This window comes from Asparagus officinalis, chromosome 6 (genome assembly GCF_001876935.1).
Source record: "Asparagus officinalis chromosome 6, Aspof.V1, whole genome shotgun sequence".
NCBI lineage: Eukaryota > Viridiplantae > Streptophyta > Magnoliopsida > Asparagales > Asparagaceae > Asparagus > Asparagus officinalis.
In genome coordinates this window covers 37,350,338-37,356,337 of record NC_033799.1, presented here as the reverse complement: position 1 = coordinate 37,356,337, position 6,000 = coordinate 37,350,338, and positions in this window count along the sequence as shown.

Genomic DNA, 6,000 nt, shown 5'->3' with positions numbered 1-6,000 from the left:
ACGCACCGTCAAAGAACATCTGCCAGGCTTCCACTGGGGAAGTCGTGTTGACTTTGGGGGGTTCAACTGGCAAATCTTTGAATATGTTAATTTTCACCCTTAGCGGATGACTAGCCATAAGATCACAGATAGCCTGTCCTTTGACTGACTTCTATGGCACGAAGTGAATATCGTACTAAGATAGTAGGAGTGCCCATCTGGCCAAACGTCAGTTTAAAATTGCAGGCTACGTCATGAAGACTCGGATGTGGTTCATTCGGTAAATGACGTGGATGGTTTGGCCAACTAGGTAGTGTCACATCTTTTGGATGGTAAATACCAAGGCTAAACACTCCTTTTCGACCATAGGGTATTGCCGTTCAGCGCCCTGTAGAGTTCTACTTAGGTAGTAGATGCCTGCTCATGGCCGGTGTCATCATTTTGTGCCAAGAGAGCGCCCAGAGAATGCTCCATAGGCCGTATGTAGATGAGGAATGGCCTTCCTAAGATTGGATCCGTAAGGACAGGCAGGTTTGAGAGGTAAGCTTTTATCTCCTCAAAGGCCCGTTGGCAAGGCTCGTCCCACATGAAGGAAGTACCTTTCATCATCAGTTTGGAGAAGGTTGACACTTACCCAAAAGATTCGAGATGAACCTCCGGATGTAAGGCAATCGTCCATGAAGAACCCTTAGTTCCTTAAGGTTTCGGGGCGGCTAGAGCTCTTGAATAGCTCGTACCTTATCTGGGTCAATTCGGATTCCTTTCATTGTAACCATGAAACCAAGGAATTTACCACTGGACATCTCTAAGAATGACTTCGTGGGATTCATCTTGAGTTGATAAGTTCTCATGAGTTCGAACATCACCCTCAAGTCTTGGAGATGGTCATCTTTACTGTGACTTTTCATGACCAAGCCGTCCACATAGCATTCAACTGTCTTTCACAGTTGATCTCAAAAGATCATGCTCATGGCGCGTTGGTAGGTTGCACCAGCGTTTTTGAGTCCAAAAGGCATGACCGTGTAGCAGTATACCCCTATTGGAGTCCTGAATAAAGTATGTTTTTTGTCCTCGGGGTGCATTTTGATTTGATTGTACCCCAAGAATCCATCTATGAAGGACATCCTCTCAAACCTGCACGTGTTATTAATGATGACATCCGTGATGGGCAAAGAAAACTCGTCTTTAGGGTAAGCAACATTAAGATCCCTGAAGTCAATGCAGATGTGAATCTTATCGTTCTTCTTTAGGACTGGAACAATATTAGCTACCTAGTCGGGGTGTTTTTCCTCTCTGATGAAGCTGGATTTGATCAGCTTCTTCACTTCGGCCTCGATTGCCTCCATGATTTGTGGACGAAACCACCTCTGCTGTTGTTTGACTGGTTTAGCGTCTGAGCCGATGTTGAGGCGATGCATGACGACCTGTAGATTAAGGTCGAACATGTGCTCGTAATTCCATGCAAAGACATCAATGTATTCCCATATGAGGACAATGAGATCTTCTTTCTCTTAGGGAGGTAGACTACTATTGATGAATATAGGCTTAGGATTGGTCTCGTCGCCCATGTTCACTTGGAGGATTTCGTCCTCGGTCAGTAGTTCACGTTGCTCGAAGTGACTGCTCCACTGAGCGTTGACGTGGCGGTCTCATGTCTCATCATAAAATGGGACTTGTCCGTCCTCTGCCATTTTGGTGGGATCAATCACAGCCATGTTGACTATAATGTTGTTGAACAATTCCCCTATGCTGACATCTGAGTCCCATGCTGAGGTTGTCGACGATCAATCTCCCGAACGTGCATAGTCGGAGTCCTCGTTGAAATAGCAGAACAACTCTGATGAGGAAGAGGCGTAGCCTAAACCTCTCCGAGTCTTGTTGAAGTAATTTGAGGGTTTGCCTTTAGGCACATAAGCAGGTCGGATGATTGTCTTTTGCCCCCGGCCGTAATTCAGGCCCTCTGGACGAGTGAGGTCATATCCCATGTTGCTCATTATGCGCTTCGCGATTTGGCTATACTGTGAAAACTGAGGCATGGGGTCTTCCTCTTCAGACTTGTCCCACAACATGCGCAAAGAGTGATCTATTCGTCCAAAGATAATATCTTTTTGATAGTTATCTCGGGCCGGCACGACGAGTACGACTTGTGAAGACTTGATCAGTTGTCTCTTCGCGACATACGACGAGTATACAAGAAAGTGTAGGGATTGGTCGTTATAGAGCTTCGACATTAGGTCGTTAGGCACATCATCCTTAGACGTTGAGCAAGATGACAGATAAGCAAAGTTAAACTTCTCATTCAAGATAATCTCCTCTGCCTGAACAGCGTCGGTTACATTGTGACTTTCGCAGCCAATTACAATTGATTCGAAATCGTCCATGGGGAAAAAATAACCTATAAAGAGTGGTTTTTTTTTGTGAAAGAACACACTGAAAAAGATATAAACCCTTTTACTAGAGCCCCCAAAATATCCTATATTCTCCTCTTAGTTTTGATAATTCTTGCGCTTTTTCTATTGCTTCTATTGATAGTTTTGAATCAAGTATCTTCTTACATTTTCTATTGCTATAGGCTATAAATATGCATGGACAGTAAGGGGTTTCCTGAGGTAAAATATTATAAAATTCTTTTTGGAGAGGAGAGCCGCTCTTAATTGAGAAGGACTTCCAAAATTATAATCTTTTCTCTTTGCAATAAATAAAAATAATTCTTTCTTTTTAATTTTTGTTTATCTTCTCCTTTGGGTATGAACATTTGCTTCTCAATGGGCCAACCGTTTATAATGTAAGTCTTCATTTCTTCTTTTTATTTTCTTATTTTAGAATTGCATGTTTTAGAGTTTTATTTCTTATTCTTATTTTATGTTTGGTACATTATATTTATTGGTTTATAGTGAAGATTTTTCATGCTTTGTAGTATAGATTTATTTTCTTGCCTTTGATTACTTTATAGTGTATATTTTATTTGTTTTTTTTTTCTTTGTAGAGAAGGTTTTCTTTATTGCAATGTAATTTAGATCTTCTTTCTTATTCTTTAGTGCTTTCTTGATTAGATATTTTTTATTTTTATTTTGTAGCATGAGTAGCTAATTCTTGTAGAAATTCTAGAATTAGAAGAAACTAGTTTACCATTTGGTTTTTGAATTTCTCTTTTTGTGCTTAGGATAATCAACTAGAAAATTAATTGGCAGAAGAAAAGTTTCATCATCTATACTATTCTTGAATGGCTTGATAAGTCTTATTAAATTCTAAGCTTACCATCTAGTTATTTATTTCTTTTCATGAATGGTGATATTGACTTGATGTGAATTTGATAAGTTATGCTTGTTTTAAGTAAATTGATTGTCTATACTTAAGAAATCTAAAATATACGTGAATGAATAGAGAGTAATCCTTAAATACAATTTAAAATTAACTAGTGGATTCAATCCTATATTTTTCATTCTTCACTCTTGATTTCCTCCATCTTTTCGTATCTTAATTCTTCTCTTTGTTTTCTTGTTATTCCTTTTTTCTTTCTCCCTTTCTCATTCTTTATTCATACACAATCTAAAAATCCATTTGTATTAGTCTTTCTAATACCCTCCTTTCCCGTTGATCGATATCTATAAACAATATAGCTTAATAATTGTGCATTTACAACTTAACATTTTTTTCATCCCCATGAAGTTTTTTGATGTTATTGCTGGGAAAGGTACATGTAATTAGAAATTTTCTATTTTAGTTATTTGATTTGTGAAATTTATTATGAAGAAACAACTTTGAAGAAAAAGTTTGAAAACTTAAGAGAAGATTTGCTTCAAGAGGGTTATCCTTTTACGCATGTAAGTTCTTTTTCTAGTATTTTCCATTCAAGCCCTCTATTTAGGCTTTTTATATTAGAGATAATTAGGACTAATGAAAAAATTAAATATCTCTCTTCTTATCCATAATAAAATGTAGAAATGGCGACACAGCGACGAAGTTTAGATTTTTAGAAGCAAGAAACACTTTTGGTGCTGTCCGATCGACCGCGAGGCAAGGCCGGTCGACCGGAAACGTGCACGCTACAGGCATTCGTTTTCAACACTCTGGCTGGTCGACTGTGTGGAAACTCTGATCGAACGAAGTCGTTGTCCGGTCGACCAAAGTTCTATGTCGGTCGACCGATACAGGTTTTGTTTACAGGGTGAATTTTTGTGTTTCTGGACAGTCGATCGGGGCTATATGCCGGTCGACCGCGTGGGGGTTTTAGGCCTGGGTTTCAGTTTTCTAATCTGTTTGGGTTTCTGTTTTGTTATAAATAGGAACATGATTTTGAGGATTTTCTAAGGTTGGAAAAGGATCTTTGTAGCACAGAAAAGGGGTATTTTCTAGAGCTATTGGTTAGGGTTTTGTTTGAGAGATTAAGAGCTTTGTTGGTGAGATTAATTAGTGAGTTTGAGTGATTTGTAATCCCGGTTTGTACTCTTCTTCTCTATTTGTGAAAACCCTATCCCCTTCTTACCGCGTGGACGTATGCAACTTGTCGAACCATGTAAAATTTATTTGTTTTTGTTTGTACCATTATTTGGTTTGTTTGGCCTTCTCTCTCGGCGTTTGTTTTGATTTCTATAAGCACAACAAGTGGTATCAGAGCTCGGGCTACACTTGGGCTAATTAGAGGAGTAGATCGCTATGGAAGTTCATCTAGGGCTTCAATTGGTGATAAAGGTAGGATTTTTACTATTGTGAATCTTGTCTACCGTCATGTGGGGGTGAGATCTTTCGGAGGCTCTTGTTAGGGTTTCAGTTGGAGGTAAAAATCTCTCATTTTAGTTTGAATCTATTCTTTGTTTGTTCCGTATTGGTTTGGTGGTGCTTTGAGAAAGATGGCTGAGAAAGAAGGAGTTGTGGAGAGTACTTCCGACGTGAAGACTGTCCAAAGTTTGAATATCCATTCTATGAAGATAGACATGGAGATGTTTAATAGCACAAACAATTTTGGTCTTTGGAGATGCAAAGTCATGGATTCGCTCAACGTGTAAAATTTAGAGGATACATGGGAGTTGGACGAGAAACCGGACGATATTAAGGAAAAGGTTTGGAAGAAGATGAATAGAACAACATGTGGTGTGATTAGATCTTATTTGACTCAATATTTGAAATATGATGTGATCAATGAAACTTTGGCAAAGAAGATTTGGGAGATCATAGAGCTGACTCAATATTTGAAATATGATGTGATCAATGAAACTTTGGCAAAGAAGATTTGGGAGATCATAGAGCACAAGTATTTGACCAAGAGTGTAGAAAATCGCTTGCATTTGAAGAGGAGGCTTTACCGCTTCCAATTGAAGAAGTATTTGACCAAGAGTGTAGAAAATCGCTTGCATTTGAAGAGGAGGCTTTACCGCTTCCAATTGAAGAAGGAGGCCTCCATTGGTGATCACATGAACCACTACATGAATCTTCTTGCGGATTTGACGAAAGTAGATGTGATAATTGAAGATGAGGACAAGGCGTTGTTATTGTTGAGTTCATTGTCCCACAAGGAATATGAGACCTTCCTCCTTACTCTTATTAATGGGAAAGCATCTCTTTCGTATAGTGAGATCACCGCTACACTTGTGAATTATCAGCTTCGAAAGAAGCATAAGGAGACTTTAATTTTAAGCCAGTAATGGGGGCATTGATCGCAAGAGGAAAGAGTTCAAACCGAAGTAGGAGGTCGTAGTCTAGAGGAGCACACCCTGCAGTTAGTAGAAATCAGCGTGCCTTTTGTAAAGAGGATGTACATTGAAAAGCCGAATGTCCGAAGTTGACAGATCGTGCTGGGAAGAATAAAGAGAAAGCTATTCAAGCTTCAGATGTGAATGTTACCAAAGCTAGTGGCGAAAATTCAGATTTGGATTTTTTGGGCTAGTCGTGCCCTGTGATAGACCCTAGAGGGGGGATGATTAGGGTCTTATTCTAATCTAATTCCGATTAAATACCAATTAAAAATATATTGATTAATTTGTTCTTACAAGAATAATATAAGATAGATATGAACAAGAATGA